Source organism: Dendropsophus ebraccatus, chromosome 2 (assembly GCF_027789765.1).
Source record: "Dendropsophus ebraccatus isolate aDenEbr1 chromosome 2, aDenEbr1.pat, whole genome shotgun sequence".
In the NCBI taxonomy this organism is placed as follows: domain Eukaryota; kingdom Metazoa; phylum Chordata; class Amphibia; order Anura; family Hylidae; genus Dendropsophus; species Dendropsophus ebraccatus.
Window position 1 is genome coordinate 143,059,191 of NC_091455.1, and position 26,911 is coordinate 143,086,101.

General features: G+C 41.9%; 1 protein-coding gene across 1 annotated transcript in view; it reads left to right on the forward strand.

The window, feature by feature from the left end:
* EEPD1 (endonuclease/exonuclease/phosphatase family domain containing 1) overlaps positions 1-26,911 on the forward strand; it is a 91,128-nt gene that overhangs the window by 29,386 nt on the left and 34,831 nt on the right. The gene's annotated exons all lie outside the window — the stretch shown is intronic.

The window sequence follows — 26,911 nt, forward strand, 5'->3', positions numbered from 1 at the left end:
TCTGGGATCCAGAGGTGAATGTATTATTTAGTAATGTGTTTGTGACGCTTGTGTTTGCCGGTGGTTTTCCTGTCAGCTAAGCCCTTTAGGCTTTTCTGTATTCAGCATGCAGCAGGTCACATGTCTGTGGCCGTCGCAGAAGCTGCTTTCCTCTTCCCTCCTGATTACAGTAATTGCCGGTCATTGAACTCCATGGCAGGCAGGTCAGGGAAAGCATGTTTTGCCCTGTTCTGCACTCTGCACTTACTATGATATATTGATAACATGCTGGTCATCAGATCTAAGTTATGTATTAAATGTATTATGTACATTTTCATTTAACTTTAAATTGTACCTCAATCATCTATCCTTATAACTGCCTAGTAGCCTAACAACTTACCCCCACCCCACCCCATTTGATATATGATGCCTATGTAATTCTTAACATTTTTGTAAGGCACTAAATTTACCAAAAGTTACTCCTTACCTCAGAAAAAACAGCTATTAAATCTTGGTCACTATTGGGGAGATTTATCAAACATGGTGTAAAGTGAAACTGGCCCAGTTGCCCCTAGCAACCAATCAGATTCCACCTTTCATTCCTCACAGACTCTTTGGAAAATGAAAGGCGGAATCTGATTGGTTGCTAGGGGCAACTGAGCCAGTTTCACTTAACACCATGTTTGATAACTCTCCCCTTATGTGTCTCCCTTCCCTTCAGTCTTCTCTTCACTGCTGTTGTTAGGTGGAATTTGTCTCTAGTAACAGAGACAACAAGAGAGAACACAGGAAATGAGAGTGGGTCATACCATGTGCCCTGTGCAGTAAAGGGTTAAAGAAAAGGCTGAGAACTCTTGGGTTGTGTACCTGCAAGCTAGAAGCCTTATCTCGATATGCACTGTCCATAGAAGGTAAGGCAGCAGCAGGGGTTATTGTAACCCCTTGCTTGCTTTGCTGATGCTTTTTATTTCCTCTCTGCTCACACCGCACCTTGCAAAGCCAGTGCATTAGTAACCCTTTCTCTCTCCACATGCCATTAATAGTAGTGTACTGTATAAATTATCAACCCAGCACACTGTAAGGCTATGTTCACACAACGTATCAGACCGGCAGTTCTGTGACCCCGGCCGGGTCACAGAACGGCCGGTCTGTGCCCGGATCTTTGCGGCCGGTACTTAAGTACCGGCCAGATGATCCGTCCGGCCGCAGAGCTCTGATGCCGCAGAAAACCGACATGTCAGTTATTTGCAACCCCGTATGGGATCCCGGCCGGAGCGTATACGATGTGTATATGCTGCGGCCGGGATCCCATACGGGATAAGTTTATGTTGCGCTCCGCAAAAAGTACGGCCGTTGTTGCCGATGGCAACAACGGCCGTGCTTTTAGGTAGTGTGAACATAGCCTAAATCTGTTCAGTACTCTGTTACCACCAATGCGTCACAGCATAGCAGAGATGAGTACCAGATGTGTTGTGCTGTGATTGGCTAGAGAAGTAAATGAGGAAGTCCTGTGTGTGTATTACTGGCAAACAGCCCATTATTGATTACAGAACAGAACTATTTCTAGTGAGATTAGATGAAATTAGATGATGAAATCTCTTTAGTAAAATGAAAAAGAGGTGTATGAAAAATGAACAGGTATGAAATATTAGGTGATACATATATATATATATATATATATATATATATATATACATATATAGTTATAGACAGAAATTGTTCTCAAATTGTAAAAAAAAATAATTTTTGCTCCCTGTCAAGATGCCTAAAGTGCTGAGTAATAAAAAGGCAAAAACCTTCCCAATGTGAAATGAAACCAGAGGAACCAGTTCATATGTACTGCACCTGTGCGTGCCCAGGCACCAAGACAATGTGATTCACAGGTACATTGTATGACTCATGTCATCTGTTTGACTATAAGTAGGAGATTATTATGATATTTACTACCCAGAAAGGAAACTGATCAGCTTATAGGACTGTAACAGTCATGTGTCTGAATTCTCACAGTTCTGATTTGTATCCAGAAAGTTATTTGCTTTTATCTGCGAGTATATAAACAGCCCCTTTAACCCCCCGCCACCCGGAGCATACATTAGCTGTTCGGCGCCGAGGCTGCCTGTGAGGCCCCTGGCTCCCGTCGGTCCCCTTCAGCTAATCAATGCACGGGCAGCACTGATTTGCTGATGGGGACCAACGAGAGCCAGGAGTCTCACAGGCAGCCGCGGCACCAAGCAGGTAATGTATGCTCCGGGCCGCGAGCTGCAGGGGGTTAAAGGGGCCGGGTAACATACTTGCAGCGAAATGAAAATGCAGCTGCGAATATGTAACCCCATTGAACTTCACACTACATAGACTTGCAGCGGATTTCGCTTCAAACTTGCAGCACGAAATCCGCTGCGAATCCGGTACATGTGAAGGCACCCTTAAGAACAAATCCAGTGTCTATAAAGATTTATCCTAATAGTTAGTTAATCTGCCAGCTTTCTTTCTATGAACATATCTAATCTGTTCATAGAAAAAAATTACATTTACTTATATGCCTTAATTCCAGGTGCCTGTTGGTGTTATCCTAAGATTAAAATGTATGACCTATTCACAGGTTAGGGGGTGAGTTTGTGATTGTTAGGGACCGGATCTCTGTGACACCACCAAGCATAAGAAGCCTCTAATAGTGTACTTAAAAGGATATCGCAAAAGAAGCCTTTTTTTAAAAAAAAAGAGGAAAACGTTGTGGCCCAAAAGATGTATAAAGACCTAAGGCAAAAAAGGCTGCGTCATGACTCAAAGAGGGCTGTACTGTACTTACAGGGAGGAATGGTCCAAAATCCTTGTTGCTAAAGGGGAGGCTACAAGTTATTAAATTCAGGGCGTACTGTGAACTTTTACATAATGTGTACAACAAAAGTAATAAATGGTACAACTGTATGTGTGTGTGTGTTATTGGTTTAGGTCGTGGTTGTCTATAATGTATTTATTTTAATTTTTTAGTGATTTGGATTGTTTTCTGAAGGTCTGAAGCAGATTAGGGTGACAGTGCTGGTGGCAGTGATGTCACTGCCATCTATTAATTAATATATGCCAAATTAAAGAAAAACTGTGCTATCATCACTGTCAGTGAACTTCATTTCTTTTGAATTTGGATGCAGGCACATTCCGGTGCGCCCGCATTCCAATTACCCATAGCACACAATGTAAAGTGGGGCCGGAGCCGCACTTTACATTGTCTGCACAGTCAGTTTTGTGTGGCCGCTATTCTATTTATAGCAGCTGCACAAACATGGCAGTTTTTCTTGTCTGCACAGTCAGTTTTGTGTGGCCGCTATTCTATTTATAGCAGCTGCACAAACATGTCAGTTTTTCTTGTGTACACTTTTCTTGTGTACACTCCGACCGGGATTTTATAGACTTTAGTTCAATGTATATTTTCAATTATTCACGGCGGGTGTTACAATTTGCACGGCCGTGATTAATTGAAAATATATGTTGTGTGAAGTTAGCCTAAAAGGTAGTGCTAACTAATAATTCATGGTCCAAAAAGATGTCTATAAATATTAGGATTGTGCATATAAGGGCTTGTTCACACAGAGCAAAAGCAGCTGAATTTCTGCGCTGAATCAGGGCTGAAATTTCAGCCGTTAAAATAGGTGCAGAGCTAATTTCCATTGTGTTGAATGGAAATTCTGCTCTGCAGTTCACACGGTGGAATTTCCGCACTGAACTAATCCGCTTTCCGCCAGAAGAATGAACATGTTCATTCTTCCGCTAGCGGAAGCCTATACAAACCAATGGGGCTCTGATTTTCTGTTTCAGCGCGGAATACAAGCAGAAATTACGTGCTGAATCAGCGCGGAAATGGGGAAAAAAGGGGGGGGAGGAGGATTCTAGTATATATTCTGGTATAGTCTAGTTTACTCGCCAAATACTCGCTGAATTTCAGTGCTGAATGCATGCGGATTCAGCGCGGACTCCGCGAGTATTCCGCTCTGAATTTGTCAAGAGCTGATTACTAGCTGAACTCTTTCCTAGCGGAATACGCAGGGATTCTGCTTACATTCTGCTTATATTCTGCTCGGAATTCAGCGTCAGTTGATTTCAAGCGGAAATATTTCCTCGCGTAATCTGCCCCTTTTGCTCTGTGTGAACGTAGCCTTAGTTATACATATATATTGTGTTGGTTGTCCCATAAATTGTTAGTTGTAGCTTTTAAATTGTATCTGTGAGTCAGTTCATCAATCTTGTATATAGTAGTTAGTTTGTATTCATCAGCTTCTACAGTTGACTCAACCACAATCCGTTCTGGCAGGCTGGTTGATAACCGAGCAGTTTTTGCCCATAAGTAGTAATGTAAATGGGTTTAATTGGTTTCAGAATCCACCAATAGCTAAGTGCTGTACCTGTATGTTTCACCCTCACTCCTTATTCCTGGTAGATAAATATAGTGCATGGGTTCTTGTTTTCTAGGGGCCACGCTCCAGAGTTTGCACTCCAGCCTGGTTTACCCGCTTCAGTCTATGTAGCTTCAGCCTTCTCTCACTCAGGCCATATTAAACGGCATGCTCATAGTGACTGGCGTGCTCGTGGCGGCTGGTGCAGGACCTATACTTAGAAATATTTATACAATAGGAAACAAGTTTCTGGGACATACTCGCCCCTTTCCTAGTTTGGATATCTGTGTGTATATCTCTGCACCAGCACTGACCAGTTGATATATATTTAAAAAATAAATCATGAATGGTTATTCATTGGCATGTATCACGTGCAGAAGAATTGTAAGCCTTGATGTTGCTTTGGGTTAAGGCCCTTTTACACAGAGTAATTATTGGCCATATTGACTGATTATTTCCCTGTGTACAAGACCCAATGACCAGCCGACAGCTCATTTGTCAGATCATTGTGTCTTTTGTGCAGGCCAATAAATCATTGTTGTTTGTTAGTTCCATGTCTCCTGTGTAAACAGGTGATGTGCTGCCAACAATAGTAGAAGCGAGTGGCCGCATGAACAATCCAGGAGAGGTTTATTGTCCCTTTACCCCCCAATAAACGGGCCATTTTAAGGCTCTAAACAAGTTCTGATTGATATGTACATAATCAATTGGCACTTATTGGGCTGTCATCCGACATGTCAAAGGAGCCTTAAAGAAACTAGATCGATGTCAATCAGCTGTTCACCAAAATGGCCTCTTTTTAAAAAGGTGTCATAAGACAACCTCTTTTATTTTTAACTTAAATTATGTTGGGTGTGGCTGTATTCCAGTGCATTATTACTTGTCAGTGAAAAATTGTCAGGCACCTATCACAATATGATGTGGCATCGGCATACAGTTAGGGCCAGAAATATTTGGATAGTGACACAAGTTTTGTTATTTTAGCTGTTTACAAAAACATGTTCAGAAATACAATTATATATATAATATGGGCTGAAAGTGCACACTCCCAGCTGCAATATGAGAGTTTCCACATCCAAATCGGAGAAAGGGTTTAGGAATCATAGCTGTGTAATGCATAGCCTCCTCTTTTTCAAGGGACCAAAAGTAATTGGACAATGGACTCTAAGGGCTGCAATTAACTCTGAAGGCGTCTCCCTCGTTAACCTGTAATCAATAAAGTAGTTAAAAGGTCTGGGGTTGATTCCAGGTGTGTGGTTTTGCATTTGGAAGCTGTTGCTGTGACTAAACAACATGCGGTCAAAGGAACTCTCAATTGAGGTGAAGCAGAACATCCTGAGGCTGAAAAAAAGAAAAAATCCATCAGAGCGATAGCAGACATGCTTGGAGTAGCAAAATCAACAGTCGGGTACATTCTGAGAAAAAAGCTTGGGAACTCAAAAAGGCCTGGGCGTCCACGGAAGACAACAGTGGTGGATGATGGCCGCATACTTTCTTTGGTGAAGAAGAACCCGTTCACAACATCAACTGAAGTCCAGAACACTCTCAGGGAAGTAGGTGTATCTGTCTCTAAGTCAACAGTAAAGAGAAGACTCCATGAAAGTAAATACAAAGGGTTCACATCTAGATGCAAACCATTCATCAATTCCAAAAATTGACAGGCCAGAGTTAAATTTGCCGAAAAACACCTCAAGAAGCCAGCTCAGTTCTGGAAAAGTATTCTATGGACAGATGAGACAAAGATCAACCTGTACCAGAAGGGAAGAAAAAAGTTTGGAGAAGAAAGGGAACGGCACGCGATGGCATGGGCATGCATGGCTTTCAATGGCACTGGGTCACTTGTGTTTATTGATGACATAACAGCAGACAAGAGTAGCCGGGTGAATTCTGAGGTGTACCGGGATATACTTTCAGCCCAGATTCAGCCAAATGCTGCAAAGTTGATCGTAAAGCGCTTCATAGTACAAATGGACAATGACCCCAAGAATACAGCCAAAGCTACCCAGGAGCTCATGAGTGCAAAAAAGTGGAACATTCTGCAATGGCCAAGTCAATCACCAGATCTTAACCCAATTGAGCATGCATTTCACTTGCTCAAATCCAGACTTAAGACGGAAAGACCCACAAACAAGCAAGACCTGAAGGCTGCAGCTGTAAAGGCCTGGCAAAGCATTAAGAAGGAGGAAACCCAGCGTTTGGTGATGTCCATGGGTTCCAGACTTAAGGCAGTGATTGCCTCCAAAGGATTCGCAACAAAATATTAAAAAATTTTTTTTGTTTGGGTTATGTTTATTTGTCCAATTACTTTTGAGCTCCTAAAATGTGGAGTGTTTGTAAAGAAATGTGTACAATTCCTACATTTTCTATCAGATATTTTTGTTTAACCCTTCGAATTAAACGTTACAATCTGCACTTGAATTCTGTTGTAGAGGTTTCATTTCAAATCCAATGCGGTGGCATGCAGAGCCCAACTTGCGAAAATTGTGTCACTGTCCAAATATTTCTGGCCCTAACTGTATTTATTCGTCGCACCCTACAATTGTGTTGTGAGTGTGTGCGATAGAAGAATAAAGAGAGCCTTTGCTCCCACAGCTATCCCTAAATGCGTGGTGGTGTAGACACCCTTTCTAAAATGATACAGGACATTTCTAATATTGATTGTGGGAGAACCCAGGCATATTTAGTTTTCTTAACATTACCAGATGATGATGGATAAACAGTATGAAGTATGTAGGGATCTCTCAATCCATTGTTACCTAACTAGGACCTTACGTAATACAATTATTGGATGATAGCAAGTTGCTCCCTGGGAAAACTTTCTGCTGATGAAAGCATTGCAGTATGGTCCCTTGTGATAGAAAATTACGATGAACAGTTCTCTAGTGTATACATGAGATGTAAATACTATACTTGGTGTTTTTTTTCTATTTAGTATTCCAGCTTATGCTATGATGGCATATTCTTAAGGTTCTCATGATGTCACAGCTAGAGCTAGCCTATATTGTAACTGAAATGTATGCTAGCTTGGTAGCAGGCGTACATTTCAAAGTATGATGTGTGGGATAGAACAGGGTTCCCCAACTCCTCAAGGCCCACCAACAGGTTTTAAGGATTTCCTTAGCATTTCTCAGATATAATTAGTCAGTGCATCATGTATTGCCCCAGATGTTCTTTGCATAGGATATCCCCAAATCCTGACCTGTTTGTGGTCCTTGAGGACTGGAGTTTACGAACACTGGGATAGACACTGCGGTGGCTAATTCATTAAAACAGTGGTGTCAAATTTGTGGCCCTCCAGCTGTTGCAAAACTACAATTTCCATCATGCCTTGCCAGCTAAAGCTAAAGCTTTGGCTGTCCAGGCATGATGGGAATTGTAGTTTTGCAACAGCTGGAGGGCCATGAGTTTGACACCACTATTCATTAGACTGAATATATTGATCAGTGCTATGCTGTTGTATAGCATTGATCAGTATTATCCCTGCTCTTCGCTGAAGATTGCAAATCCGATAAGATGGAGGTAAGTATTAGATCAAACACTTTACCTGCTACCAGTATCATATTGATACATGATGTTGGGCAGGGATAGATTCCATTGCAGGGCCTACTTGTCTGTAAGTTCTGTATTATACAGAATCAGTCAGTTGCAGGTACTTATCCTGTCACTGACTCCCTTAATGCCGCAATCCAATAGATTGCGGCTTTTAAGGGGTTAATATGAATATGGTATATTATGGTATAATAAATGACCATGGCACACACCTTGTCATAACAAATTACACCATTAGAAAAATAGAAGTGAATTGTTTATTCTTTTAAATCGATTACTCAGTACTTTAAATGTCAGCTGAGCTGTGTAATGAGGAAGGTCTTTTCATTATAAACACAGTAAGATACGTAAGATGACAGTCATGTGATCAGTTGAGTTCAAAGAACTTTAGTAACTCTTGGTGCTCATTAATTCAGTTTATCCAGGCTTTTTACTTGTGGGCTGTCATTTCTTCACTTTATGTCCTTATGTAACCACACAAGTCTCCTTCGGTTATTGGTCTTGCCAGTTATAAGAGTTCAACATCTTATGTGTGTACAAAGGTTACTAGAGTGCGTTCTGTTTTATCTTCAGCTCCAGCTGAGCCAAGAAGGAAACTGCGACAAACAAGACTGCTTCCCATTCACTGCTCTTCTTTACTGCTGAATTGTAGAAGGACTTGGTTCTCAGTGTGGTGATTGGCAGTCTATAGAATAGCTTCTTGTCTCCAACCTGCAGGTCAGCATAATCCTTGGAGGCTTCTCCTCACCCTCCGGCTCTCTGCTAAACTCTTCTGGACTCATGGGTTACACATTGTTCATAGATTCAGACATGAATTAAAGGATTTGTTGTTTTTTTTAAATATAAATTCTATTTCTTAACATTTATATTTCTTGCAAAGCATTTATATTTGTTGAAAATATGCTATTTGACAAAAGCTCTGATATGATGCCAATAGGATTTTAGAAACAGTCCTAGGCGACAATAAAGGTTTTTTCCAGGACTATAAAATTGTCTGTGCCTTATACTGCAGCTGAATATCACTCACTGCAAGCAGCAAGGTTCAATACAGCTTCTACAAGAGTGCATATATCTTTTACCTGGTAAATATCAATGGGGACACCATGCCCCAGCTCTCTCTCTTGGTGCCTAGATTCGGACCCCACTGTTCTGATATTGATTGCCTACTGACCGCAGATGTCAGAGAAAGAGGGCTGGGACGTGTTGGAGTGTTCCAGAAGAAGATAAGCTGCTGATTCGGGTGTCTGAAGTATATGAAGTATATGTGCATGCTCAGCTACGCATGCATGCTTCTGGTGAAGTTGTCAGAAATAGAGATCAGCTAACTCTTGTATGGGTGACCTACCATGTATGTTACCAGCATGCTTATAAATAAACACTGAGTGGACTTCTTATTAGAGACACTGGCGATTTCATGGTCTGAGCTTTGTTGTAGGGACATTACCCTGGAGTGTAGTGTGACAGTTTTCTATGGATCAGTTTCAGTGTGAATCCATATTAAAATGTGAAAACCAAATCATGTGGATGACATCAAATGAGGCCTGTCATCAGTACTAGACTGGGGCCAGGATTTAAAAGACTGGCAACCTTGTGCAGTTTTCTCGAGTAATATGATGACTGAGGGGAAAAATGTCTAGTGAAAGGGGAACCTGTGGTCAGAAACAACTCAACAGAAGTGGTCAATTGGTAATCCCCCACTGAACAGGTGATGCCTAGTCAAGCAAATTGCAATACTGGTGCTCTGACTACTGTGTCTGAATGTAAAACGTGCTCCTTATAGCACAGATATAGGACACACAATCTTAAGATATCACCGGCACTACTCCGTCTACCAGTCTGCAATAATATATACTCTTAGACTTTTTCACAATCAGGAACACAAATGTATATAACGGAGGTGCACCTCACAAATAGTCGTGTAGTATAAACAACAAGTTCAGTAACAGCTGAGGGCACTCACAGGTAAGTTGCATTATATCTTTATTCCAACATTAGGTTACAGATTTCAGTGGTGCATATCGCTATTCAGCAGACGCCAGACCACTACACATAGACAAACTAGACATGACAGCCATTTCGCACGCATGCGCGCTTCATCAGATCCGGCCAGAGATGCAGAGAGCACATTCTCAGACTGAAAATAAAACAACATTTCCTTCAGGACATACAGCAGCTTATAAGTATGGGAAGATGAGAATTTTTAATAGAAGTAAATTACAGATCTATACAAGCCTAGAGAACACACAAATGACTGCATATCGCACCCATGGTTGATACTAAAGCTTATTCAGCTACATTAAAAACCAACATCAGAAGTTAGTATATAATTTGATCAAACCATATTGCCTCATGTACCACGTGCAGGTCTTCCACATGAGTCCCTACTCTAGCCATGGTGCAGCATTTGCTGGCGACCACCAGCGCCACAAACCCAGTGCCCACGGGGGGAGCAGCCCAGCGGTCCAGCGACCCCAGTGTCACAGAACATAGCCCCCACGGCCAGAGCCATGCCACCCCGCAGGCACGGCCAGCAGATTTAATGGCTGGCAGCCAACACCTAGTGGGAATAGATCTAAAAGCCCACTCCATGTCCTCTTTCCCAGGCTAGCTGGGTAGCACATGGAGTGGGCTTTTAGATCTGTTCACACAGAACAAGCTTTCGTTTCAACAATGGATGCGATGTGCAGCCATTTCTGTGTTCTTGTGCAAATTACAAATCTATAGAACTTTCTGACACTTGTTGATTTGAAAAAAAAAAAAAAACTAAACAAAACAAAACATTTTTGCTTGACAACCCTTTTAAGATACAAAACCTGAGCTGTGATGGGTTTCTGTGGGGAAAACCAGATAGTGTAACTTTCAGGCAACATAATAAATCTGGGCCATATGGTTTTCCTTCTTCCCTGGCCATCACAGTGCCCATATGGTAACCCTATAGAGCGTTTGTGGTACCTTGATCTAATTTGTGGCAAATGGGAGATGCTACCCTGAGCGAATATAAGAACAATTTCAGTGCCTTGTAGAATGTTTCCTTTCTGAGGGCCAGAAGAGGTCCATCACACTACAAGATTGGGGAGGGGGGAGGGGGCCTCTAATAAAGTGCCCGTTCACTCTATATTTAGTATCTTCTATGGGCTCTGATTTGGCTCACATTTACTTGCTGTTGTGCCATCGTATAAACTCCTGTTCTTCAGAGAACAATGACAATTTCCTATCATTCTTATTGTTAAGACTGATCTTTCTCATGTAATTAATGCCTAAAGAAAGGCCTGCGTTCCTTGTTTAAGCCTCACTATTTAGTGAGTAAGATATAATTACCTATAATTATTTTGATACTAAATTTGTTTCTCTTGTCTACCGAGACCATCTGTTCACTGAAATCATGAGTATTTATAGAATTTTATTTTAGGCTCTGCCGGCATGTTTGAACACCAGTCTTCACAGAACTCTTAGCTTTTAAGTGACTCTTTGCTCTTCTCAATTATTTCATAAAACGTAAACATATAGCTGGAGCAAAAGCCTGTGGAAGTTTACAATTTATATGGGTAAAGGTTATGACGCGGCAGAGGGGGGACGGCAGGAGCGGGTCGGCCGGCCTCCCGAAGATTACATCAGAAGAAATGCGGACGGGGGTCAACACGAATCAGGTATGTATAGTGTATATGTATAGTACAGTTGTATAACTTTTTAATGTGTGTTATTTTGTGAATAATTTCTTAGCGCCACACTACCCCTTTAATAATGACACCTTCTGTTCCCTTCATCCATACTTTGTCCGCAGAATCGCAGAATACATATAAAAAATACTAATCCCTCCCTGTTTAACCCAATTACTATTTTGCACAGCCAAGCTGCGAACCATTGTAACCTTTCGCTTGCAGTGAGGCCAGTGAGTCTTTTATGCTGAGTGGTTGGCTAAGTAGTTGTGGTTGGTAAACTGCAATTTGAAAAAATATCAGCAATTTTACATTTTATTACTAAATAAATTTGTCAAGAAGACCCAGAACATTGCATGGTGTTGTATGGCAGATGCTGTTGTTCAGGGATGACTAAAAGCTTTGGACACCTTTGAATGTAATTTTTGTAGACACTTTATTGTAGTTATGGAGTAAAAAAAAAAAATTCTCCATGGATCTTCTGGCAGGTGTTACCCTGAGCATTGTCCTAAAAATATTCAGGCTGCCAGAAAAAAACTAAGCTAATTTATTTATTCAGTAGCACAATAATAAAAAAATGCGTTCACTAATGTCCAAAGACTTTTTATAGGGAAACTAACTGTTCCCATAGGGCACAGGACCCTAAGAATGAAGGTGAACTTCTTGCTTTATCCTCAGTGTCATTTTCAGTAGTTTTAGTTATGAATTAAATTCAGTATGCAAATGAGGTAGGTTGCACTGGGGGCGGGGCCATTATTCTCAGTGCACCGATTTGCCTTGTCATCCCGCCTTTCCTCTTGAATATTGATTTGGCGCTCTGTAGTGATGAGTGCCAGAGTGACTTCATTGCAGAGCACCATCTTCAAATACAGGAAGAGGGTCGGGATAGCAGGGCAGAACGGTGCACGGTGTGTGGTAGTCCCTTCTCCTAGTGCACCAAACCGCCTCATTTACATATTGAATAAAGATTTAGCGAAAAACAATGCTCAGAATTAGGTACGAAAATTACTTGGTAGCTTTCCCAGTAATTTTTACTTTTAAGGCCCTCTTCATTCAGAACATTTTTGTCATTTTAGTCATTTTAGTGACGTGACAAATTGTATCTGCTAGACAGGATGTGTATTAGCCATATTTATTATATAAATATATCCACATCCAAGCCAATGGCAGAATCCATGACATACAGAGTAAAAATCCATGGCAGGAATCTGAGGTTATGCATTGGATTTATGTCACAGATTCCATAGCAAATTCCATTTTCACTGTGTGGATGTGACCCAAAAATATGAGCCTGTCCTATTTCTTCTGTAAATATAAATAATGTATAGCATATAGACTGCTGTAGATTGAATTACTATACTATATTGCATATATATCTTGACAGGACTAAATCACTGTTATCTAATACTATTTTACGGTATACTTAACAGCAGTCAATTGTAGTCAGCTAAGATATAAGTACCTATGTAACTCTTTTCTGGGCTGCAGTTCCTAGTATATAATATATGATGAGATCAGCAGGAAGTCACAAGGTGCTGCTTTGCAGGGGGAGACTGACACTGAGAGCCAGGCTATATGTTCTCTAACAGATCGTCAGCTAGCTTTCCTGGAACACAGCAAAAAGTTTCTCCATTAATAAGCTTGGTTCTAGACGCTAATGTGCCAGGCAGACCTGCAGCCCATTCCCAGCAAGGCAGATGTATTTGTCACAGAATTGTGATCGCAAAGTACACTAAATATTTCTGTATATATAGTTCAGTGTAATCAAATGGGTTTTTAGTGACAGTGTAAACATCTGCAGTGGTTTTTCAGATTTGCTGTGAAAATGCTATGGATGTGACAGCGGGCCTTCTAAACTGTGTCGGTGTCTGTCTGTTAGGCTGTGTTCACATAGTGAGTTTTTGTTGGAATTTTAACATGCATTTTCTGTTTGTTTGTTTTGGCAAATTTATTGACAGACATGAGAGGTCATCAACCAAAACAGGAATCACAATAAAAATGCACAGTGTGACCAAAGCCAAGGCTATGTTTCCACATGTGGGTTTAGAATGCTGTCTGAAGACCCCCTGTTCTCCTCCCATTTGTGGTTTCCGCAGCATTCGGCGGCCTAATAGTACCAATTGATAATAGTAAAAGCTTGTACCATGTTGGCTGGGATTTGGATTTGCTTTGCTCTGATCATAGCTTTTCTAAGCTTTCCTGCATCTTAACTGATGAATGCAACCATTGTTTCTTGTTTGCTAATCCACATGACCCAGAATATGAAAAAATAAGATTTCCTTTTATTATTTAAAATCTCGCTAGTAAGTAACCAAGTAATCTAAAACTCAAATATCCATAAATAAAGTTACTAGCAACCCAACAACATATAGTACAGCAGCCACATATAAATGTACAGTGGTCAAGATATAGGTGTCTTGTGTTACAATATTTTCTACATATGATGATCTTTCCTTTAACTTAAAGGCCATATCCAATAATACAATCTGCAGCAAGTGGGAGTGGCTGGTAGAGATCTCTCTAGAGTACAGGACAACACCATATTTCCTGTACTGTTCTTGCCAGAATAAGCCAACCCTTTGAACGCCAGGTGAGGGCAGTAATTTTATTTCTCTGGTCTACTGTGTGTACTGTACAGGACCCTGAAAAAGGTCTGGTCATATACATAGAAAGGGATTTACAGCCCCCAGCAGCTCTTTCTGACATGTTTTATCTGTCTTAGTTATCTGCTTATTTTTTTAACCTTCATTATTTCTTATTTGGGGGCTTCAGAACCATAATCTCTGGGATAGAAGTTTAGTATCTGATAGCAGCCATTGTCGGCCATGTTAGCCCTCATGGGCCTGAGTTCTCTGTCGCTTTGTTCCATTGAAAGTCTCTTTTTACTTTCTATTTCTCTTACGCAACTATTGGTGACTGCATGAGGGTTAGGCCACATGCACTGACTATTGATTGCTGAAGGGAATGACAATCTTGGTAAAATGTCACCTGAAGTTGATGAGTTGGAAGCAGTCAAAATGGACTAGTGTAAGCAGGGACTATGATGACTAGACAACTGGCTCAGAGCATTAAAGCCTAAAGCCCCTATTACATGGGACGACTGTGAGGAGCAAACGAGCGCTATTGCACGCAGCGGCAGCGAGCGGATGAGGTGCCGGGGGGCTGCCTGGGTATATCGCTTGATCGTCCAGACAGCCCATGTCATATAGCAGCCGCAGAGCGACGGCAGCAGATCGCTGCTATATGAGTCATTTGTCTTTGAGCATGTTGAAAGACGAACGACAACAACGATCAGCCAACATCGTTCATGTCATTGTTGTGTTCTATTACACAGGACGATTAATCGTTCCGTGTAATAGGGCCTTAAGGCTCATTGATGAGTATGGGCTAGCCCAGCTGGTCCAGTCCCTACTGTGATACCAATTGCTGAAAAATGCTGGCTATGATATGTTTTCACTAATTTGTAATTTTGCTACCAAACCAGGAGTGGATTAGAAACACAGAAAGGCTATGTTTACACACTGTTGAAACAGAGTTGATGGCCGTCATTTATTGGCAAATAATAGCCGTCAGTTTAACCCTTCAGCTCCGGACCAAATAGTACCTCAAGGACCAGAGCCCATTTTTTAAATCAGACCTTTATGCAGTTATACCTCAATAATACTATAACTTATCCATGCGATTCTGAGATTGTTTTCTCATGACATGTTGTACTTTAGGTCGTGGGACATTTTGTCTGATATCCATACAATTTTCTTGTGAAAAATGTCCACATTTCATGAAAACGTGACAAAATAGGCATTTTTCTAACTTTATTGCCGATGTCATTACACATGCTGTAATACTTAATATGTGTACATTTTTTTTTTCTTTTTTTCTCCTTACATTTATTATTAGCATTGAGGATGTGGGGATTTTATGTTTATTACACTTTATTTATTGATATTTCTATTTTTGTGTGTGTTCTTTTTATTTTTATACTGTTTTACCAATTTCTGATGGCCTGAGGACCGTCAGATTATGTTACATTGCTGATCTTTGTAATCTGCCTGTCATAGGCAAAAATGATCAGGCTCTGCCATAGGGCTGAGCCTGATCAGCCACTGTAGCTATGACACAGAATGGCCTCAGGGAAGCCTCCTGCTGTCATAGCAACCATGGGAGCTGTGCGATCGCTTTGCACAGCCCCGTTGTGGACAGAGGGACATAGCCTTTCTGTGTTTTCAATCCACTCCTGGTTTTGGTTGCAAAATACTGACCAAAATACTGAGCAAAAATACTGTGTGGAAACATAGCCTTACCATGTAATGTTTTGCCTATTTTCTGTATATATGATAAACACATATTTTCTTCATAATTACCCCAAAATAGAAATATTTTAAAGTTGTATGTTTTGTTTTAAGATATTGTACTTAACGTATGTTGAATAAGAACAAGTAACGTGGCTGATATCTTCTCTCAGCACATGTTCTCCCTGGTTTAGCACTAATGCAATGTGCTGTATTTGCCACAGTGCCCAGCTGTGTTCTAGAATGGAATGTATTACAGGATAGATAAAATGGATTAAGCCACTTGTTAATGCCCTTCTGAATGGTAGAGGATTATGCACTTCCTATGATATCTGTCCGAGTGTTGACCCATGAAAATGTTATATAAATATTCCATTTGTCATCCTCATCCATTTACGTTATGTCTGATATTGTTAAATATTGTATCATGTATAAGTTGATGGCTCATTTGCTGCTGTTTGTTTACTTAATTTGCCACTGATGGAAGATCGAGGCAATGTGCAGCAATATACTGACAGCAGTGCTGTTGGCATGGAATGAGATTGCATGACATGTTTGAAACATAAAAGTTAAAGCGACTCTGTACCCACAATCTGACCCCCCTAAACCACTTGTACCTTCAGATAGCTGCTTTTAATCCAAGATCTGTTCTGCGGTCCGTTCGGCAGGTGATGCAGTTATTGTCCTAAAAAATACTTTTAAACTTAAAGTGACACTGTCACCCCCAATAATCATTTTTCAATCTTTACAGGTGTGTGTAACCCGCCTATATCTCTCTGCATACCTGTAACTATTTTTTAGTTTCATGAGGTGGCTTACCCTGAAATTGTAATTTGGCCGAGTATCTTCTAGCGCCACTGGGCGGGGCTTGGTCCCTGAAGCGCCACATACCCCGCCCATTACAGCGCCGTTGACCCCGCCCCCTTGGGCTCCGTTTTGAGGCCTCCTTGACATGCGCGTCCACATCTCCCGCCGTCTTCCGCGTGCGGGAGCGTCATGTGGCGCGCAGGCGCAGAAGGTGACCGCCTGCGCACTATGTCTGCGCCTCACTGCTGGCTGTGAGGAGGGTTTCACAGCCGCAGCGAGGCCTCCGGAGAGTCCCACACAACAAGGGACGGTGCGGCCGGTGTAATCGGCGGGCTGTGCGATCGCACGCACAGCCCGGCTGTGGGTGACCCGGCGGTCACCTTCTGCGCCTGCGCGCCACATGACGCTCCCGAACGCGGAAGACGGCAGGAGATGTGGACGCGCACGTCACGGAGGCCTCAAAATGGAGCCCAAGGGGGCGGGGTCAACAGTGCTGTAATGGGCGGGGCTATGTGGCGCTTCAGGGACCAAGCCCCGCCCAGTGGCGCTAGAAGATACTCGGCCAAATTACAATTTCAGGGTAAGCCACCTCATGAAACTGAAAAATAGTTACAGGTATGCAGAGAGACATAGGCGGGTTACACACACCTGTAAAGATTGAAAAATGATTATTGGGGGTGACAGTGTCACTTTAAAGCTTGTGCCAAACGGGAGTATCTGTGCCCTAACTTTGCACAACCTCTCTGTCCCTCTTCCCCTCCCTCTTCAGCATTAGGAATGCTCCAGGCAGATTGCCTCCTATTCCCCACCTGTGGCAGCCCAGCACATGGGCTGGATTGTTAAAGTGACACTGTCACCCCCTTTGTGCATTCTGACATCTCTACACAGGTGCAAAGGGTAAAATTTGCGTTTTTCATACCTTATTTCATATCATACGTCATGGTGTTTGTTTAAGTAAAAAGTGTCCTTTTATCAACTGCAGATTGTATTAAGTGGGCGTGGCCTTGCGGCATTAGCGCCACTTACTCCTGCCCACAATGGCACCTTTGGTCCCGCCCCCTTGACGCCCATTGGTTGGCCAATGTAAAGGGGGTGGGGTCTAGACCTTTTGGCCAGCCTGTTCCAATGGCCAGCGAGGGGGTGGGGCCAACTGTGGTGTTGGGGGCGCTAATGCCGCGAGGCCCCGCCCACTTAACACAATCTGCAGTTGATAAAAGATGAATTTTTACTTGAACAAGCACCATGACGTATGATATAAAATAAGGTATGAAAACCGCTAAATTTACCCTTTACACCTGTGTAGAGATGTCAGAATGCAAAAAGAAGGTGACAGTGTCACTTTAAGGACCCGTGCAATGTTCAGCATGGAGAAAATGTTTCAGTGGCATTCCTAATGCTGAAGAGGGTGGGGAGGAGGCATGGAGGGGTGGTGCAAAGTTAGGGCACAGGTACTCCTGTTTGGCATGGGCTTCAAGTTTAAAAGTATTTTTTTAGGACAATAACTGCATTACCTGCCGAACCGACCCCAGGACAGATCTTGGAGTAAAAGCAGCTATCTGAAGGTACAAGTGGTTTGGGGGGGGGGGGGTCAGATTGTTCGTACAGAGTCGCTTTAAAGCGGTTATCCAGTATAAGAAAATTATATTTAAACTAGATGTGCATTTTCAGGATAAATTACATAGTGCTTGAAAAGAGTGCCCCTTTAACACTGACTTCAAGAGCACCCCTTTAAGAGAAACTTTAACCCTTTAATGACACAATTTTTTTTCTTAATGGGTCCGTTAAGGGTATTAGGTGGGTTCTTTGGTACCAATCCTTTAAGTCAAACTTTGGTGCTCGACCTTTAAGGGTAACTTTTACTGGCCCTTTAAGAGCAACTTTGGTGCCAGCCCTTTAAAAGAAAAATCAATACCGACCATTTAAGAGCCAATTCGATACTGGCCCTTTAAAAGAGAATTCAGTACTAGCCCTTTAAGCGCAAATCCAGTACCGCCCCTTTTAAAAGTGAATTCACTACTGGGCCTAAAGAGTGAATGAGGTACTTGCCCTTTAAAAGCAAGTTTGGTACAATCCCTTTAAGAGCGACTTTGGTACAGTCCCTTAAAGAGAGACTTTGGTATTGTCCCTTTAAGAGTAAATTTGGTACTAGTCCTTTAAAATCAACTTTGATACTGACCCCTTAACAGTGACACGCACTGTGACCTTATAATGGTAAAGAAAATTGCTTGAATTGTGAAAATCTGTAGTTATGTCAGTGAGCACCTGCCATCTTCTATTGACCAATAGGGGACATGTTACTGTGTGGGTCTTGTCAGGCATTGGGCGAAGGACCTGTGAGTTTCCATTGGCATCTACATTTTACATATTTGCTTGTGTGCTGTGATTGGCTGGTGAGTGCTGTGCTGGGTGATATTTGAATTTCTGAGCATTCCAGTGTTCATTTCTATAGAGAAATATTGGCCCTTAACTTAAATTTCTTAAAAAATAAAATCAGATTGACCGGAAAAATCCTTGGCACACCTGTCACTGCTGAGGGCTTTGAAAGGCAGTTTAAACAGATTCTGTGCACAAAGTGATTTGGGCTGTATTAATTGCAGAGAAGTGGGAGAAAGTGAAAGAAGAAGAATAAAGAAAAGGGATTACAATATAGCGCTTTATCAAGCCTTATAATAAAACTATCATCCAAGACACATAACTTTCTGATATAGTGTTATTACTAATAGGAGCACAGTAAAAGTCCAGCCCATGTCCTCTTATTCATGGCTTCTGTGCCCACTTGCATTCACCTACACCTGTTTGATTGACAACCTTTATGCTGCGTTTACACTGAACGATTATCGTGCGAATTCGCACGATAACGATCGAATTTGAACGATAATCGTACGTGTAAACGCTGCGAACGATCAAACTACGAACGAGAAATCGTTCATTTTGATCTTACAACATGTTCTAAAATCGTCATTCGCAAAAAATTTGCAGATCGTTCCGTGTAAACAGTCGTTCGCCCATTTAACCAATGTGTGAGATAGGATTAAGGATCGCAAAACGAATTTCCATACGATATATCGTAACGTCTAAACGCTGACCGTTATGAAAAAAAAAATCGTTACTCTGACATTGTTAACCGTACGATCGGGCCAATTATCGTTTTGTGTAACGCGGCATTAGGCTTATGCATTATGCACATAAAGTGAATAAGAGAAGATGGTCTCTTGCTGTGTGGGGGAATACACTGGGTACTCACTGGGTACTTGAACAAGCAAATTGCTCTGGAGTAAGTTCTGCCAAATGTAATAAGAAGCTTACACCACTTAATACATTTTGCTCACATTTCACTGCCTATGGGCCTCTAAACTGATATGCATGAAGCTAACAAAGATCATAGCTATAACATATGCTACTTTTTGGTGTAAAATGTATGGTCATGACATATGTGACTTTTGTATGTCAGAAAGTTGTCTGACATACTTTGATTAATTCACTGGCCCTGGTTGGCTCTGCTTTGGAGCTTTTGTCTCAAAATCAGGAAGAAGAATAAAGATTGCAGGACTGTAAAGAACTGAACTGAACTGATTTTGTAAGGGGCCTTTCACAAAAAATGTAAGGTATATCTTACAGCGAGTATTCTCCTTCAGTTCATCAGGAGATTTTACACCCTTTGATAAATCTCCCCCATTGAGTTGTTGAACATTTATGTATGCGCATGTCAGAATTCTGTATTCCATGCCTCATTACTTCCTGTTGTATGAAGGTGAATTAGTTTGAAATGGACAGAATTAACCCCTAAGCTGCATACCATAAATGCTATGCAAACTACAGTATTTACAGTGAGAAAGAAATAAAGCAGTTTGCAAGTGTAAGAGATGCATAAAAGGTACTTTGAGTAGATAACATCTTTCTGTGTTATGTATGCTGTTGATTTTTATTTTAATATCACTGCTTCAGTGGTCCATTTAGTGTCCCATTGTGCTGCACAGGGTGTGTACGGCTGCTGGCCAATCAACATTCATCTTCACTGGGCTAACCTTTAAAGAGTAGAGGGACAACAGACATCACTTACTGCATTTCGCCTCTTTTTTGCTGTTACTAAAGACCAAATGGCCTTAAAGAGGTTATCCAGCACCACTTTCTTTCAGAGACAGCACCACTCTTGTCTCCAGTTTGGGTGGAGTTTTGTAACTTAGTTCCATTGAAGTGAATGGAGTTTACCTGCAAAAAAACACCTCAACTGGAGAAAAGGGTGGTACTGTCTCTGGAAGAGAGTGGCCATGTTTCTGTAGCCCTGGAGCTTGACTGCAGTTTTCCAGTAAGTTAGACAACTAGTGGCTAAATTTATAGCACTGTATAAGCATCATATAAAAAAACTGCCCCCAAAAAATATATAAATTGCAAAGTAGTAGTATGTAGTATGCCCTCCCATGCTCCCCTTCTCATGACTCATTCCCCTTATTTAAAGGGAATGAGTCATGAGAAAATGATCTTTTGTTTAAATTAAGTTTAAATTTCCGCCCCAATTTCCCGATTTTCTCTCTATATTATAAACTATTCATGAGATCTTGCAATTGTCATTCTCATCACTGAGGCTAAAATTAAACTGAGACTTCTCTTCTGTGGTGATAAGAGTAATCTCTCTGATGGAAGGTAATCTGTACAGCATTGCAGAGACATGTGACACCAGTAAATAGATAGCACCAGTATAATACAATAGCAGCTCCATGTAGAATGACCTCTTCATACGTCACAGAGTGTGCCCCGCCCTGTACCATATCTGACCTGGTGTCCGCCCGCCGCCAGCGGCAGCAATCCCCCTGGCATCTGACTCGGCCTCTTCCCAGTGCTTGTGAAAGCATGTGACAACAAGTCAGATGGCAGGGGGATTGCTGCTACGGGCGTACACCAGGTCAGATATGGTACAGGGGGGGGGGGGTAGGTATCGGGACTCGCGATCACTGGGTGGCCACCAGGTTTCAGATATATTTGGAGGGGGGGGTGCGGGCGTTGCCGCGCAGCCACCATTTCACATGGGGGGGGGGGGGTCGACTGACTGCACAGGATGCGGGGCGGGTGAGCTCCGGGGCGAGGGGGAACACACAGTGGGGGAAATAGGTTACAGTGGGGTTAGGCGGACAGCTTTCTGGCACATCACATGCTCTGGGAAGAGGCATAGTGGGCATAACTATGTGGCGAGCTGGAAAGGCGGGGAGGGGGCAGGGGTACGGGACAGATGGGGGCGGACTGGGCGGGCCGAGCAAGTGCTCTGGGACAAAGTCGATGTCCCAAGTGCTCTTCAGCCCCTAATTTACATACACACATTTACATACAAATTTATAAAGAATGCAGAGGGGCAGAGGAGCGTTACTAACATCAATAAACTCCTAAGGTAGAGGACTTCTGTGGCATATCAGCAGGACCTGCTGATAGTGCTGCTTTAAAAACAGCTCAGGAAGATGGCAGCCAAACCTAGCTGTTTTCTGTCTTTCTAGCTGCCGCCATTGCTGAGTTACAGGTTTTTCTAAAAGCCAGTCTATATTCAAGATGGCGCCAGCTGGAAAACTACTTTTCCACCTCAGAGACAACTGCCAAGTAACTGCCTCATCTTGTAGTATCTGTCCATCGTTGGCTCAATCTACTTCTGCTTTACACTGTAAGAAAATATCTATCTATCTATCTATCTATCTATCTATCTATCTATCTAGATTAGAAAGAGAGAGATGGAACAACTGTTTTTCCTTTCCCTAATACTGCTCAGGAGGCTGTTCTGCTGTTTAGAGATGAGGTGTTACAGCTTGCCTGGCAACATAAGAGACAGAAATCATGTGACTTTGGTCTCAGAAGGGAGGGGGAGGACTAGAAGACTAAGTGGACCAGCAAGTGTGGATTTTCTGCAGCTGCAAGTTGGGAGTCAGGATGTGCTGCAGACAAATGGCCCAGTTCATGTAATAGAAACCTATTACAAATAAGCTTAGATTTTGGGTGGGGATTGAACAGGGCTAAATCTTTCTTAAGTGAAGTACCCTTTTAACTGCATAGTAATGGAAGATAAGTAAACTTAGAGTAGTTTGTGGTATAGTAGTGGTGTACAGAGATATTCATTTTTCATATGATTTTCTGGAGGCACACATCATTTATCTAAGTTGCCGTTTATATAACAGTAAGGCCATGGCTTTGTGTAGTACAGTTGTGTTTTTTGCACTATATGTTGTCAATTTGGTACTCCAGACACATATCAACACACGTCAAATGCTTCATAAGACTGAAAACTCTTGGTCCCTAAAGATCCAGAAAACAATTCTTCTGCTACAGCTGATTCTCTCCTAGTCTACAGACAGACAGGCCTTCTTCATCAGAGTTGCAGAACGAATAGTGTAGAAGGCATTAGCTTTAAAGAATTGTTCTTTATGCTCATGATCGTTTACAATTATAGCTTTCTGTAGAGACCCCTTAACAAGGCTTATAAATGTGAATCCCTCTATGAAATTGCGTTCCTGCGGATTCCGCTACTCGCCCCTGCGTGCTGCTACTTGAAGCTGCTACTTGAATCTCTGCCCATCCCATAGACTCCTTTCTATGCTCAGGCGGATTCCGCTGTCTGCCCAAAGAACTGACATGACCCTTTGGGCAGCTGTGAGTGACTGCACAAAGTCAAAACCTCAGTGCTGTATACAGTTATTTCTTGGTGCACAAAATGGTTAGGTCATATTAAACAGTATGTTTTAGATTGGGGCTTCTCAAACCTTTTTCTACTCAAGTCTAACCAGGTAATTCATAGTGATGTAGGGACCTCTCATGTGGACAGATACTACCACAAATTCTCAAAACCACCATGCTGCATCCACGTTACTCCCAACAGGGCCAAACAAATACCACTATACAGTGCACATAATAATCTTTAGCAGTGCAGCATAAACACTCCCCAGCAGAGAAGTGTCCATGGTGCAGAACATAATAGCTTTTCAGCAGCACCCAACACCACAGTCCAGCACAGAACACTCCTATTGCAAAACCACAGTGCAGCACTAGTGACCGCAGTACTGTCGCCATCCCTGGCCCAGTGCAAAACGTCTGTCCCCATATACAACCCCTCCTTCTCCAGTTACAGCAGTCTTCTGTCCATGTACACCCCCTCTTCCCCAGTGGATTTGGAATCCTTGCTTTCTGCAGATGCCAGGCACAGACAAGGACCCCAGGTCACTAAGACATGGAGCGATACTTCACAGTATGAGAAGCACTGAATTAAATAATGATACAGTCTTAAAGCGACTCTGTACCCACAATCTGACCCCCCCCAAACCACTTGTACCGTCAGATAGCTGCTTTTAATCCAAGATCTGTCCTGGGGTCCGTTCGGCAGGGGATGCAGTTATAGTCATAAAAACAACTTTTAATCCTGCAGCGCTATGTCTAACGGCCGGGGCTTACATTTGTATATACATTAGGCTGGCACCACCTCTATGTCCTTCCTCCCCACTTTCCTCAGCATTAGGAATGATCCAGGCAGATTGCTTCCTATTCCCCACATGTGTGTATAATGAACATGGGCTGGATCGTTAATACACCTGTGCAAAGCTCAAACAGTAGATCATTCCTAATGATGAGGAGGGTGGGGAGGAAGGACGGAAAGGTGGTGCCAGCCTAATGCATATACAAATGTAAGCCCCGGCCGTTAGACACAGCGCTGCCGGATTAAAAGTTGTTTTTTTTATGACAATAACTGCATTCCCTGCCGAACGGACCCTAGGACAGATCTTGGATTAAAAGCAGCTATCCGAAGGTACAAGTGGTTTGGGGGGGACAGATTGTGGGTACAGAGTCGCTTTAAGAAACTAACATGGCTTTATAAAAGGGAGGTTGTGGTTATTTGCTTCTTTATCAAGTAATAAGCAGAAACCTTGATAAAAGCTAAATCTCCCCCATAGTGTATACATTGAGATTTAATGCTGCCAATTTTATGTTGTGTTCAATTACACTAGAATAATAAATCTATATGAATTATTAAACAGCATATTCTCTGGTGAATTGAGTCTCTGCCATTTAAAAAAAAGGATTTTTTTTCTTGATGGATTTTTGTTCTTTTTTTATCACAATAACTATATACCAACATAACAAAACATAATTTTAGCAATTTCAAAACTTTACAAAATGCCAGGAAAAAGGATAAAGTAATGTAGTTAACAGGGAAATGTGCCAGTTGTTAGTATAGAGGTCTTTAATATCTTCAATTACTGGAATGACAGTAATTCTTGTAATAGGAATCCACAGAAAGAGATGCATTCCCAGATTATGTGTCACACATTTGGAAAAGAACGGAAACTTGCAATGATTTACGACAAAACCATCTTTACTGGAAAAAATCCATTGCAGCTATATGTATTTTAAACAATGTTTTACAGTATGTGGTGATGATAAAAAGCTTAACATGCTTTCTGCGAATGCAGGGAACAAACAATAAAATGTCAAATGGAGCTTGGAAAACCAATTTGACAGGATTTATGTGGCTTGGCCGGGTCTCAGTTACATTGTGTTATGCATAGGGTTATATTTTTATCTACAGTTATTTCTAGCTTACCATGTTTGAAAACCCTGACTGTGTTACCTAGTATTATCACCTGTTTATTGTCACACTAATACTATGACACTTCAGGAAAATTTCATTCTGGATCTTTGAGAACTCGATTTTTTTTAAAGAGTGTTTAGGTGCACAAATAGTCCAGTCAGACAAAATCTACAAACAAGCCCTCTGAACAGACCTCCAACGCAGATAGGAACCTAGCCTTGGTCATAGTCTCAACAACTACAACTAAGAGCCACACAGGATTTTATTAAAATCTATAGGCGTGCTGGACTACCACTACAGTGTCATCTGTTAGCTGCATGGTGGATTATAGTAGTCCCTTTCAGTCATCAGATGATCTAATATTTATGGCCTATCATGAAGATAGGCTATTAACATTGGGATCTCAAAAAGCAGTATATTTACATGTGTTAATGTATGGTACATGATGCTAAGAAGTGTGTATTATCGATCCACTCCAGTTGAAGGAAATTAACGCAACTGATGCACATGTATTAGTTACGCCTGGCAGTAGGTACAGCTTGAATGGCCAGGATCTTCCTTGCTAGATACATTACAACTAATCTGCAATATTGTGTTTGTAGGTTTTAAGTGTACCTGTACTTATGGTGTGAAAATTATGAAACAGTCTGGCTGTGTAATGATTAACGCTGGCAGTAGTGACTACTGTGTTTTTTAACTGTTCCTTGTTATCTTGGGGACCAGCACCCCAATGCACAAGTCTATCTACTCTCTTTTTCAGAGGCATGTTTGCTGGAAGTACTCACACTAGACTTCCTGTGCCCATACTTCTAGGGAGAGATCTGACCAATCACAGACCAGCCTTCTCTACTCTTCCTGCTCTCTAGTGTGTTTCCTTATACTAGGTGACACAGAGATGGAAAGATGAGAGGTCATGCATCCATCAACAGTGCTGCTCCTACAGTACAGTAGTGATGGATAGTCTTATATATGTGCCAGGTGGTTTTCAGTGATATAGAATAGTGCACAGGGAAGGTTACATCTAATACAGGCATGTCCAAAGTCCGGCCGGAGGGCCATTTGCGGCCCGCGTTCCGAACTTTTACGGCCCCCCAGGTATCCAGCTTGCTATTATCTGCCTGTGTTATAAAGCATATAGCATGTAGCATGTAAAATGGTCGGCCCTCGCACATGTTCACTTCATCAAATTTGGCACTCTTCGAAAAAAGTTTGGACATGCCTGATCTAATAGGAGCTCAAGTGTAAAAGCACTGTCAAGAACTAGCAGTAAGCAACTGAACCAGTTAATGGTAATGACCAGGGCTGGCAGAGCTAACCTCCTCCTTTCACTATGAGGCTTTCACTGTCAATACGGTAGTAGGGACATTGGTTGTAAATGACTGTGTCTGCTAAATATGGACCCTCGCCTTTCATTTTCACAGGAGACATGTGCCTAAAACTATTGGTGGTAAGAGCTAATGGAAACCTTGATTTACCTGTCAAGCTGGGACTGCCCTACTTTCTCCCCTGCTCAGCACTTTCATCATCGCCCTTACTTCCTGTGTTACGTCTTGGTCTCTCTGCTACTAGAGACAGATTTGCCCTAACAGCAGGCAGTGAAAGGCAATTTTCAAGAATGTGAGACATCTAGTAGCCAAGACTTATATCAACTGAATTGATCTGTACAAATATGTACAAATATGTGAGAAATGA